Source organism: Xyrauchen texanus, unplaced genomic scaffold (assembly GCF_025860055.1).
Source record: "Xyrauchen texanus isolate HMW12.3.18 unplaced genomic scaffold, RBS_HiC_50CHRs HiC_scaffold_76, whole genome shotgun sequence".
Taxonomy (NCBI): domain Eukaryota; kingdom Metazoa; phylum Chordata; class Actinopteri; order Cypriniformes; family Catostomidae; genus Xyrauchen; species Xyrauchen texanus.
Window position 1 is genome coordinate 46,803 of NW_026266753.1, and position 13,029 is coordinate 59,831.

General features: G+C 38.2%; 1 pseudogene; it reads left to right on the forward strand.

Moving 5' to 3' along the window:
* The first annotated feature begins 9,522 nt into the window (after window positions 1-9,522).
* On the forward strand, window positions 9,523-11,367 carry LOC127642716 (general transcription factor II-I repeat domain-containing protein 2-like; annotated as a pseudogene).
* Window positions 11,368-13,029: the final 1,662 nt, after the last annotated feature.

A 13,029-nucleotide genomic window follows, 5' to 3' on the forward strand; every position in this document is an offset into this window, starting at 1 on the left:
CTTAGCATTGCCTAGCGAAGTGCTTAAAACATGCTAAAAGCGTGCTTAGCATCATGCTTAACACATGCTAGCATCGCCTAGCAAAGTGCTAAAAAATGTTAAAAATGTGCTAGCATCATGCTAACACATGCTAGCATCGCCTAGCGAAGTGCTAAAATATGCTAAAAACGTGCTAGCATCATGCTAACACATGCTAGCATCACCTAGCGAAGTGATAAAAAATCCTAAAAACGTGCTAGCATCATGCTATATCTATCTATCTATCTATCTATCTATCTATCTGAGGGTAAATATCTATCTATCTATCTATCTGAGTGTCTATCTATCTATCTATCTATCTATCTGAGGGTAAATATCTATATATCTATCTGAGTGTCTATCTATCTATCTATCTATCTATCTGAGGGTAAATATCTATCTATCTATCTATCTATCTATCTATCTATTTGAGGGTCAATATCTATCTATCTATCTATCTATCTGAGGGTAAATATCTATCTATCTATCTATCTATCTATCTATTTGAGGGTCAATATCTATCTATCTATCTATCTATCTATCTGAGGGTAAATATCTATCTATCTATCTATCTATCTATCTATCTATCTATCTATCTATCTATCTATCTATCTATCTATCTATCTATCTATCTGAGTGTCTATCTATCTATCTATCTATCTATCTATCTGAAGGTCAATATCTATCTATCTATCTATCTATCTATCTATCTATCTATCTATCTATCTATCTATCTATCTATCTATCTGAGTGTCTATCTATCTATCTATCTATCTATCTATCTATCTATCTATCTATCTATCTATCTATCTATCTATCTATCTATCTATCTATCTATCTGAAGGTCAATATCTATCTATCTATCTATCTATCTATCTATCTATCTATCTGAGGGTCAATATCTATCTATCTATCTATCTATCTATCTATCTATCTATCTATCTATCTATCTGAGGATAAATATCTATCTATCTATCAACTAAGTTAAACTTTTTTAACACTACACTGTAGAACTGGCTCATTAGAGTCATTCATTTGGGAATCAGACTAGAGACTTCTGGGTTGATTTATTTCAATCAGGATGGCAAGGAGAGTTGATAAGTATCACTATGGTAACTGCCTAGCAACCAAATTGGGTTACCCTAGCAACCGAGTAACAAATCACATATCTCTGCACCAGATAATAGTACAGACTTCTGGGTTGATTTATTTCAATCAGGATGGCAAGGAGACTTGACTAGTATCACTATGGTAACTGCCTAGCAACCAGATTGGGTTACCCTAGCAACCGAGTAACAAATCACATATCTTTGCACCAGAAAATAGTACAGACTTCTGGGTTGATTTATTTCACTCAGGATGGCAAGGACACTTGATTAGTATCACTATGGTAACTGCCTAGCAACCAGATGGGGTTACCCTAGCAACCGAGTAACAAATTACATATCTCTGCACCAGAAAATAGTACAGACTTCTGGGTTGATTTCACTCAGGATGGCAAGGACACTTGATTACTATCTATCTGTCTATCTATCTATCTGAGGGTCAATATCTATCTATCTATTTGAGGGTCAATATCTATCTATCTATCTATCTATCTATCTATCTATCTATCTATCTATCTATCTGAGGGTAAATATCTCTCTCTCTCTATCTATCTATCTATCTATCTATCTGAGGATAAATATCTATCTATCTATCTATCTATCTATCTATCTATCTATCTATCTATCTATCTATCTATCTGAGGGTAAATATCTCTCTCTCTCTATCTATCTATCTATCTATCTATCTGAGAATAAATATCTATCTATCTATCTATCTATCTATCTATCTATCTATCTATCTATCTATCTATCTATCTATCTATATCTATCTCTTTATATATCTAAGGGTAAATATCTATCTATCTATCTATCTATCTATCTATCTATCTATCTATCTATCTATCTATCTATCTATCTATCTATCTATCTATCTATCTATCTATCTGAGTGTCTATCTATCTATCTATCTATCTATCTATCTGAGTGTCTATCTATCTATCTATCTATCTATCTGAGTGTCTATCTATCTATCTATCTATCTATCTATCTATCTATCTATCTATCTATCTATCTATCTATCTATCTATCTATCTATCTATCTATCTAGCAACTAAGTTAAACTTTTTTAACACTACACTGTAGAACTGGCTCATTAGAGTCATTAATGTTGTAATCAGACTACACTGGTCACACTGTATGTTTCACACTGTAGATTCAATCAATCAATCTATCTATCTATCTGAGGGTCAATGTCTATCTATCTATCACATGCTAGCATCGCCTAGCAAAGTGTCTATCTATCTATCTATCTATCTATCTGAGGGTAAATATCTATATATCTATCTGAGTGTCTATCTATCTATCTATCTATCTATCTGAGGGTAAATATCTATCTATCTATCTATCTATCTATCTATCTATCTATTTGAGGGTCAATATCTATCTATCTATCTATCTATCTGAGGGTAAATATCTATCTATCTATCTATCTATCTATCTATTTGAGGGTCAATATCTATCTATCTATCTATCTATCTATCTATCTGAGGGTAAATATCTATCTATCTATCTATCTATCTATCTATCTATCTATCTATCTATCTATCTATCTATCTATCTATCTATCTGAGTGTCTATCTATCTATCTATCTATCTATCTATCTGAAGGTCAATATCTATCTATCTATCTATCTATCTATCTATCTATCTATCTATCTATCTATCTATCTATCTATCTATCTCTTTATATATCTAAGGGTAAATATCTATCTATCTATCTATCTATCGATCTATCTATCGATCTATCTCTCTCTCTCTCTATCTATCTATTTGAGGGTCTATCTATCTATCTATCTCTGTTTCTCTCTATCTATCTATCTGAGTAGAAAACTTCCTAGCGAAGTGCTAAAACATGCTAAAAACGTGCTAGCATCATGCTAACACATGCTAGCATCGCCTAGCGAAGTGCTAAAACATGCTAAAAACGTGCTAGCATCATGTTAACACATGTTAGCATCGCCTAGCGAAGTGCTAAAACATGCTAAAAACGTGCTAGCATCATGCTAACACATGTTAGCATCGCCTAGCGAAGTGCTTAAAACATGCTAAAAGCGTGTTAGCATCATGCTTAACACATGCTTAGCATCGCCTAGCGAAGTGCTAAAAATGCTAAAAACGTCTTAGCATCATGCTTAACACATGCTTAGCATCACCTAGCGAAGTGCTTAAAATATGCAAAAAGCGTCTTAGCATCATGCTTAACACATGCTTAGCATCGCCTAGCGAAGTCTTAAATCATGCTAAAAATGTGCTTAGCATCATGCTTAACACATGCTTAGCATCGCCCAGCGAAGTGCTTAAAGCAGGCTAAAAACGTGTTAGCATCATGCTTAACACATGCTTAGCATCGCCTAGCGAAGTGCTAAAAAATGCTTAAAAGCGTCTTAGCATCATGCTTAACACATGCTTAGCATCGCCTAGCGAAGTGCTTAAAACATGCTAAAAGCGTCTTAGCATCATGCTTAACACATGCTAGCATCGCCTAGCGAAGTCTTAAAACATGCTAAAAGCGTGCTTAGCATCATGCTTAACACATGCTTAGCATCGCCTAGCGAAGTCTTAAAACATGCTAAAAGCGTGCTAGCATCATGCTTAACACATGCTTAGCATCGTCTAGCGAAGTGCTTAAAACATGCTAAAAGCGTGCTTAGCATCATGCTTAACACATGCTTAGCATCGCCTAGCGAAGTGCTAAAACATGCTAAAAGCGTCTTAGCATCATGCTTAACACATGCTTAGCATCGCCTAGCGAAGTGCTTAAAACATGCTAAAAACGTGCTAGCATCATGCTAACACATGCTAGCATCGTCTAGCGAAGTGCTAAAACATGCTAAAAACGTGTTAGCATCATGCTAACACATGCTAGCATCGCCTAGCGAAGTGCTAAAAAATGCTAAAAACGTTAAAACTACTTTAAACTTCAAACTACTTTAAACTATAAACTACTTTAAACTAATTTAAACTAATATAAAATTCAAACTTCTTTAAACTTCAAACTACTTTAAACTTCAAACTACTTTAAACTTCAAACTACTTTAAATTTCAAACTACTTTAAACTATAAACTACTTTAAACTATAAACTACTTTAAACTAATTTAAACTAATTTAAACTTCAAACTACTTTAAACTATAAGCTTCTTCAAACTACTTTAAACTAATTTAAACTATAAACTACTTTAAACTATAAGCTACTTTAAACTAATTTAAACTAATATAAACTTCAAACTACTTTAAACTATAAACTACTTTAAAATCGAAACTACTTGAAACTAATTTAAACTAATTTAAACTTCTTCAAACTTTCTGGTCCAAACTTTCACAAGCCAACTTAAAGTTTGTACTCAAACTTTTTAATCTAGTTCCGCTTATTCTTCTTAGCGGTGAAATTTCTATATCTAACTCCTCCTAGAGCTTTAACTCCACATACTCCAAACTCGGCTCAGACACTCAAACTGTTCTGACTCGAGTTGCTATATCTTTTCTAACTGATCGGACTTACGGTTTTCCTAAAAATGACGATCAAACTCGGAAAAAACTCCCATTGACTTAACATTGCGGAATGTTCAGAAATTTAAATCCCAACTGACATTTTCACACACACAGACAAAAAGGGCCTGTCAGCCCTGCATCTCTCCCTCTCTCTCTCCCTCATTGCATAGGGATTTGTATTGAACATAGCTCTGGATCACAGTGTCATAGAGACAAGGGGCGGGCTCATTTTACTCAGACGACCAATCAGTCTCTCTGGATCATTGTGAAGCTATCAAGCCACGCCCTAGCAACAGTTTAAAGCACCTTAGCAACAACTCCCATAGACTTCTAATGAAAGACATCAAAGGGATATCTCCGGATAGAAGTGTCATAGAAACACAAGGGTGGTCTCGTTTGACTCGGGGCAGCAAACAGCCAATCATGAATCACCTCAACACTTCCTAGCCCCTCCCTAGCAACCATTGTCGAGCACCTTAACAACCAAAATCCATAGAGAGATATCTTCCATTCTGAATGTCACAGAGGCATGGGAGTTGGTTTATATCATTCATACTGACAAGCAGCCTTTAGAGTTTCATGATTGGCAGCTGTCAAGCCACTCCCTAGCAACTAAACAGAGTACCCTAGCAACCGTTTATCAATAACTATATCTCTGCACCAGAAAATCAGAGAGACTTCTGGGTTGATTTATTTCAATCAGGATGGCAAGGAGACTTGATAAGTATCACTATGGTAACTGCCTAGCAACCACATGGGGTTACCTTAGCAACCAAGTAACAAATCACATATCTCTGCATCAGAAAAGCGTAGAGACTTCCGGATTGACTTATTTCAATCAGGATGGCAAGGAGACTTCATTAGTATCACTATGGTAACTGCCTAGCAACCAGATGGGGTTACCCTAGCAACCGAGTAACAAATCACATATCTCTGGACCAGAAAATCGTAGTGACTTCTGGGTTGGTTTATTTCAATCAGGATGTCAAGAAGACTTGATAAGTATCACTATGGTGACTGCCTAACAACCAGATGGGGTTACCCTAGCAACCGAGTAACAAATCACATATCTCTGCAACAGAAAATCGTAGAGACTTCTGGGTTGATTTATTTCAAACAGGATGGCAAGAAGACTTGATAAGTATCACTATGGTAACTGCCTAGCAACCACATTGGGTTACCCTAGCAACCGAGTAACAAATCACATATCTCTGCAACAGAAAGTCATAGAGACTTCTGGGTTGGTTTATTTCAATCAAGATGGCAAGAAGACTTGATAAGTATCACTATGGTGACTGCCTAACAACCAGATGGGGTTACCCTAGCAACCGAGTAACAAATCACATATCTCTGCAACAGAAAGTCGTAGAGACTTCTAGGTTGATTTATTTCAATCAGGATGGCAAGGAGACTTGATTAGTATCACTATGGTAACTGCCTAGCAACCAGATGGAGTTACCCTAGCAACCGAGTAACAAATCACATATCTCTGCACCAGAAAATAGTAGAGACTTCCGGTTGACTTATTTCAATCAGGATGGCAAGGAGACTCCATTACTATCACTATGGTAACTGCCTAGCAACCAGATGGGGTTACCCTAGCAACCGAAGTTACAAATCACATAACTCTGCACCAGAAAATAGTAGAGACTTTTGGGTTGACTTATTTCACTCAGGATGGCAAGGACACTTGATTAGTATCACTATGGTAACTGCCTAGCAACCAGATGGGGTTACCCTAGCAACCGAGTAACAAATCACATATCTTTGCACCAGAAATTAGTAGAGACTTCCGGGTTGACTTATTTCACTCAGGATGGCAAGGACACTTGATTAGTATCACTATGGTAACTGCCTAGCAACCAGATGGGGTTACCCTAGCAACCAAGTAACAAATCACATATCTCTGCACCAGAAAATAGTACAGACTTCTGGGTTGATTTGTTTCACTCAGGATGGCAAGGAGACTTGATTAGTATCACTATGGTAACTGCCTAGCAACCAGATGGGGTTACCCTAGCAACCGAGTAACAAATCACATATCTCTGCACCAGAAAATAGTACAGATTTCTGGGTTGACTTATTTCAATCAGGATGGCAAGGAGACTTCATTACTATCACTATGGTAACTGCCTAGCAACCAGATGGGGTTACCCTAGCAACCAAGTAACACATCACATATCTCTGCACCAGAAAATAGTACAGACTTCTGGGTTGATTTGTTTCACTCAGGATGGCAAGGAGACTTGATTAGTATCACTATGGTAACTGCCTAGCAACCAGATGGGGTTACCCTAGCAACCGAGTAACAAATCACATATCTCTGCACCAGAAAATAGTACAGATTTCTGGGTTGACTTATTTCAATCAGGATGGCAAGGAGACTTTATTACTATCACTATGGTAACTGCCTAGCAACCAGATGGGGTTACCCTAGCAACCAAGTAACACATCACATATCTCTGCACCAGAAAATTGTACAGACTTCTGGGTTGATTTATTTCAATCAGGATGGCAAGGAGACTTGATTAGTATCACTATGGTAACTGCCTAGCAACCAGATGGGGTTACCCTAGCAACCGAGTAACAAATCACATATCTCTGCACCAGAAAATAGTACAGACTTCTGGGTTGATTTATTTCAATCAGGATGGCAAGGAGACTTGATAAGTATCACTATGGTAACTGCCTAGCAACCAGATGGGGTTACACTAGCAACTGAGTAACAAATCACATATCTCTGCACCAGAAAATCATAGAGACTTCTGGGTTGATTTATTTCAATCAGGATGCAAGGAGACTTGATAAGTATCACTATGGTAACTGCCTAACAACCAGATGGGGTTACCCTAGCAACCGAGTAACAAATCACATATCTCTGCACCAGAAAATCGTAGAGACTTCTGGGTTGGTTTATTTCACTCAGGATGGAAAGGAGCCATGTATTGTATTATATTGGTAACTGCATAGCAACCACATGGGCTTACCCTAGCAACCGAGTAACAAATCAAATATTTCTGCACCAGAAAATCGTACAGACTTCTGGATTTATTTATTTATGACCATAATTATATAAAAAATCTCTCTCTCTCTCTCTCTCTATCTATCTATCTATCTATCTGACGGTAAATATCTATCTATCTATATCTATCTCTCTATATATCTAAGGGTAAATACCTATCTATCTGAGTGTCTATCTATCTATCTATCTATCTATCTATCTATCTATCTATCTAGCAACTAAGTTAAACTTTTTTAACACTACACTGTAGAACTGGCTCATTAGAGTCATTCATTTGGGTTTAAACTACTTTAAACTAATTTAAACTAATATAAAATTCAAACTTCTTTAAACTTCAAAATACTTTAAACTATAAACTACTTTAAACTATAAACTACTTTAAACTAATTTAAACTAATTTAAACTTCAAACTACTTTAAACTATAAACTACTTTGAACTATAAGCTACTTTAAACTAATTTAAACTAATATAAACTTCAAACTACTTTAAATTAATTTAAACTACAAACTAATTTAAACTTTAAACTAATTTAAACTATAAACTACTTTAAACTTCAAACTACTTTAAACTATAAGCTATTTTTAAACTAATTTAAACTAATATAAACTTCAAACTACTTTAAACTATAAACTACTTTAAAATAGAAACTACTTGAAACTAATTTAAACTAATTTAAACTTCAAACTACTTTAAACTTCTTCAAACTGTCTGGTCCAAACTTTCACAAGCCAACTTAAAGTTTGTACTCAAACTTTTTAATCTAGTTAGTGGTGCTTGCAAAGCATCACTATTGTAATCTCACATACTTATTATTTTTATTAGTGGTGCTTGCAAAGCATCACTATTGTAATCTCACATACTTATTATTTTTATTTTTATTTTTATTTTTATATCTCTTAACAAAACTTCGGCACCTAACTCGTCCCGCACCGTTTGGCGTAGACCCACGAATGAGGTGTCAAATCGAACGACCTATTGAGGACACGTGTGCTATGACTTTTATAAGCGATCGGAGTACGGTATTTGCCCCAGGGGCAAAAAAGCGGCCGAAAAATCCCATAGACTTAACATTGAGACAAACTTTGACGCGTCACAGCTCCAAGCGAGGATTTCGTAGAAACGTGTGATTTGCCACATTTGAAGAGGCTGGCAGGCTCTGTAAGAGCATACCTCAATATGGGGTAAAAGTTGCACCCCTGGGGGGCAGGAGCTGCCCAAAAATGCCCCAATTGACTTATAATGGTGTAGGACGGCCCATGAAATGAAAAGGCATAGGGATTTGTATTGAACATAGCTCTGGATCACAGTGTCATAGAGACGAGGGGTGGGCTCATTTTACTCAGACAACCAATCAGTCTCTCAGGATCATTGTGAAGCTATCAAGCCACGCCCTAGCAACCATTAAGAGCACCTTAGCAACAAGTCCCATACACTTCTATTGAAACAGATCAAAGGGATATCTCCGGATAGAACTGTCATAGAAACACAAGGGTGGTCTCGTTTGACTCGGGACAGCAAACAGCCAATCATGCATCAAATCAACACTTCCTAGCCCCTCCCTAGCAACCATTGTCGAGCACCTTAACAACCAAAATCCATAGAGGGATATCTTCCATTCTGAATGTCACAGAGGCATGGGAGTTGGTTTATATCACATATGTCAGAGTCAAGGCCCGCGGGCCACATCCGGCCCGCAAGAAGGTTTTTTACGGCCCCTGGGATGATCTTGATTTATTATTAGAACCGGCCCGCAGCAAGCCGGCAGCCCGCAGATCTTTTACACGCACCAATACTACATTTCCCACAATGCAAAGGTGACGCACCGAGCAGTAGGCTGCTTCATTTCAATATTTATTGGCACAGCAGTCGTCAGCATCACAGTAAAATTAACTTTCAGATACCCATCAAAAATGGCAAAACGGAAGGTGGATACTGAGAACCGGGGGTTTCAAACAAGGTGGGAGTCGGAGTATATGTTCACGAAGGTAGCTGGAAAACCTGTGTGTCTTCTGTGTGGAGAAAGTGTGGCGGTACTGAAAGAGTATAATCTGAGACGACATTATGAAACGAAACACGCGGACAAAAACAAGAATATGGACATGGAACAAAGGCTACAAAAGGCAGAGGAATTAAAACGAGGCCTCAAATCTCGACAGGCTCTGTTCAAAAAAGCCAAATCACAAGGCCAGGCTGCTGTCAAGGCCAGTTTTATTTTGGCAGAAGAGATCGCTAAATCAGCCCGGCCATTTACGGAGGGGGATTTCATCAAAAACTGCATGATTAAAGTTTGTGACGAAGTTTGCCCAGAAAAAAGGCAACTCTTTTTAAATGTGAGTCTGAGCAGAAACACCATTGCCGAGAGAGTAGACCAGTTGTCCATCAATCTAAAAGAGCAGCTTGTGAAAAAGGGAAAAGATTTTATTGCATATTCCTTGGCTGTGGATGAGAGCACCGACATTTCTGACATTGCCCAGTTGTCAATTTTCATCCGCGGAGTGGACTCCAACCTAAGCGTGACAGAGGAGTTTTTGGCTTTACGTCCTATGCATGGCACAACTACGGGGCATGATTTGTATGAAGAGGTGTCAAGATGTGTAAATGAGATGGAGCTGCCTTGGGAAAAACTCGTGGGTTTGACAACCGACGGAGCACCTGCGATGTGTGGACACAGGAGCGGACTGGTGGCGAAGATACGGGAAAAGATGCAAGAGGAAAACGCGACAGGTGAGCTGACAGCTTATCATTGTATCATACACCAGGAAGCGTTGTGCGGTAAAGCCTTGAAAATGGAGCATGTAATGAGCATCATCACGCGCACAGTTAACTTTATCAGAGCCAAAGGTTTGAATCACCGCCAGTTCAAGGCATTTCTGACGGAGTTAGAAACGGAGCATGGTGATTTGCCTTATCACACAGAGGTGCGATGGCTAAGCCAGGGAAAGGTGCTTCAAAGATGTTTCGAGCTTCGTGAGGAGATTTGTCTGTTCTTGGACAGCAAAGGGAAAGACACAACACAACTCCGAGACGAAATGTTTCTGTGTGAAATGGCTTTTCTGTGTGACATTACGAGTCATCTGAATGCAATAAACTTGCAGCTGCAGGGTCGGGATCGTGTCATCTCTGATATGTACAGTACAGTGAAGGCATTTAAAACCAAACTGACTCTGTGGGAGACGCAGATGCGGAAAGAAAATTTGAGCCACTTTCCCAGCTGCCAGACCATGAAAGAGAAGCTCTCTACCAGTGCGTTCCCGAGCACACAGTTGGCTGATAAAATAGGTATGCTTGCCGCTGACTTTCGACGCCGATTTGCTGACTTTGAAGCACAAAAAAGCAGGTTGGAACTGCTCGGTAACCCATTTGCTGTTGACGTGGAAAGCTCACCACCAAACCTCCAAATGGAGTTGATTGACCTCCAATGCAATGATGCACTGAGGGCAAAATATGCGGCAGTGGGTGCTGCGGAGTTCAGCCCGTTTCCTCCCGGCACAATGCCCCAGCTGCGCATCCAGGCTGCTCAAACGTTGTCTATGTTTGGCAGCACATACCTGTGTGAACAACTGTTTTCTTTGATGAACCTGAACAAAACATCACACAGAAGTCGACTTACTGCTGAACACCTCCACTCAATTCTGAGGATTTCTTCAGCTCAGAGCCTTACCCGAACATTGATGAACTTGTGGAAAAGATGGGACACCACCAAGTATCACCCTCAACCTCAAACAAGTGAACATTACTGTGCAATCACATATTTAGAGTTTTTACTCAGTTCAAGTTTAAAAGTTAAAATTTAATATTTGTTTTCACTGCATGTTACTTCTCCTTAAACAAAGTGTTGTTTTTGATTAATAGATTTTTGCACTTTATTTTTTTGTATTTCAATCCAATTATATTTTAAAAATATTTCAGTTGAGTGGATGATAGAAAATTGCTATTATTGTTTTTTCTTTGAAGTAAATTTAGCCCACTTTTGCTAAAATAGAAAATATAGTCTACTGATGGTGCCTTGAATACCGGTTTCTTTCATTTAATGTTCATGTTATGGGGATATTTATATAAAGGAAATTTGTCTTTTGTGTCTGTTGAAAATTAAAGATTACTGACAGAGCCATAAGAAAATATTGCTTTATTTATCTGATCATATTGTAATATATTTGTTAGGTTTTCAGTAGGTTCAATTAGGTTCACTAGACTATATGCGTCATTTAAAAATTTTTCAATGAACATTCGAACAGTCCGGCCCTCGTCTTGTAGCTGATTTTTTTATTTGGCCCTCCGTCCATTTGACTTTGACACCCCTGGTTTATATCATTCATACTGACAAGCAGCCTTTGGAGATTCATGATTGGCAGCTGCCAAGCCACTCCCTAGCAACTAAACAGAGTACCCTAGCAACCGTTTAGCAGTAACTATATCTCTGCACCAGAAAATCAGAGAGACTTCTGGGTTGATTTATTTCAATCAGGATGGCAAGGACACTTGATTAGTATCACTATGGTAACTGCCTAGCAACCAGATGGGGTTACCCTAGCAACCGAGTAACAAATCACATATCTCTGCATCAGAAAAACGTAGAGACTTCCGGGTTGACTTATTTCAATCAGGATGGAAAGGACACTTCATTAGTATCACTATGGTAACTGCCTAGCAACCAGATGGGCTTACCCTAGCAACCGAGTAACAAATCACATATCTCTGCATCACAAAAACATACAGACTTCCGGTTTGACTTATTTCAATCAGGATGGCAAGGACACTTGATTAGTATCACTATGGTAACTGCCTAGCAACCACATGGGGTTACCCTAGCAACGTACTCACAAATCACATATTTCTGCACCAGAACATTATACAGACTTCTGGGTTGATTTATTTATGACCACAATTTCTGTTCTTTTCAAGCAGGCTATTTGACGAGTTTTGCCACGGCAAGCACCACTCACATTTTCTTCAGGAAATGTACCTATCTAGTTATTATTATTATTATTATTCTGAGACTAAAATTACCAAGACTAACTCCTCCTAGAGCTTTTAAGCTACATGCACCAAACTCGGCACAGACCTTCAGACTAATCCCGAATAGTGTGCTATATCTTTTCTAACTGATCGGACTTACGGTTTTCCCACAGCGGATGATCAAAAACTGGAAAAATCCCATTGACTTAACATTGCGGAATGTTCAGAAATTTAAATCCAAACTGACATTTTCACACACACAGACAAAAAGGGCCTGTCAGCCCTGCATCTCTCCCTCTCTCTCTCCCTCAGAGGATTTATTTTATCAAGCAGCCAAAAAGTAATGACCTAAAATCTTCATAGCCACACGCTAAAACATGCTAAAAACGTGCTAGCATCATGCTAACACATGCTAGCATCGCCTAGCGAAGTGCTA